Source organism: Sorex fumeus, unplaced genomic scaffold (genome assembly GCF_029834395.1).
Source record: "Sorex fumeus unplaced genomic scaffold, SorFum_2.1 ptg000269l, whole genome shotgun sequence".
Taxonomy (NCBI): Eukaryota; Metazoa; Chordata; class Mammalia; order Eulipotyphla; family Soricidae; genus Sorex; species Sorex fumeus.
In genome coordinates this window covers 324456-325948 of record NW_026606326.1, presented here as the reverse complement: position 1 = coordinate 325948, position 1493 = coordinate 324456, and positions in this window count along the sequence as shown.

Genomic DNA, 1493 nt, shown 5'->3' with positions numbered 1-1493 from the left:
AGTATGCCCACTCCACCAAAAAAAATAAAAAACTAAAATAGTCAGAAAAGTAAATATTCATTTACAACTCCCAGCCACGCGCTACGACCAGGCCCCCAGGATTCCTTCTGAAGGCTGCCAATAAACACGATGAACTTCAACAGTATCTCTCGCGATTGCGGGCCATGGAGCTGCCCCTGAAACTGACTGGATATGGATGGGGGAAGTGAAAAACAACCACAATAGTGCCCCCAAAGCTGGCGCAGCCCCATCGGTCACAGTACAGGAATTGGAGATGAGAGGTCCTCACATACTGCCACTAATTGGCCTTCAGTGTCCCCCTTCCACAGTGAAGTATCTTTTTGTCTTTTAAACATGTGCCTGTAGGAGGACTGACCCACTTGACATCATGAAGAAGTAAAAGTGCACATGGAAGATTCCCGTCTGTGACATCACACATTATCAAGGAGACTTAAAGTGCCAGGTCTCAAGTGTAGACAGACCACTATGCCAGCCCAGGTGAATCGGTGCAGGGGGGATGGGCTCGGATAACGGAGAGGAGAGGGGAGTGCTTGAGGGGTCAAACACTGAACTCAGGGCAGACAGTTAAGGCAGAGTCCCTTGAATACAAGGGTGGCATAAATCACATGGGGTAGGAGTTGGTCACACACGGTAGACCTGGATTCCAAACACAATACCCCATAATGATCCTGAGTCTCCCAGGTTTGGATGCCTAAGCTGAGAGCCAGGAGTAGGGCTCAACTGGTTGTAGCTTTGTGGCTGTTTCTCTTTTATAATCCCCTAAAACACAGGGCTATCCAAGCCAAGCCACAGGGGCTGGAGCAATAGTCCAAAGGGGAGGGTAATTTCCTTGCACGGCGCTGAACCTGGCTCAATCCCTGCCATCCCATATGTTCCTCAAGCACCCCCAGGAATATTTCCTTACAGTAGAAGCAGGAGTAAGCCATGAGCACTGCTGGGTGGGAAACAAAAAGAAAAAATAAGTCAGGCCAGAGTCAGAGCAAAGAATGGGACTGTGGTGAGCTGTGTGTTTTCAAAAGGCCGGCACCACTCTTACCTCTATTGCTCGGTTAGGGACTGGGCCTCTTCTATCCAGATCCCCCATCTTCCAGTGGTTAGACAGTTACACCCACCAACTGCCATGTAAGCCCATCAACGGCCAAAATCCAGAGACTATAAAACTAAGCTCCCGGAAGCATGGGGCCACGCAACCTCTTATTGTCTAGTTCTGGCTCTCAGAGAAGCTGGTGGCAGGCTATCGAGAGTATCCTGTCCACATATATACCTGACTGGGAACAGCTATAAATGTGATTAGAGGTTTCCCCAAAAGCTTCTATCCCTCTTGGAGAGCCCGGGAAGCTACCGAGAGTATCCTGCCCGTACGGGAGAGCCTGGCAAACTACCATGTACTCAATATGCCAAAAACAGTAACAAAGATGATCGTCAATTCCCTGACCGTGAAAGATCCCCCAATGTGTCACCAGCCTACACTA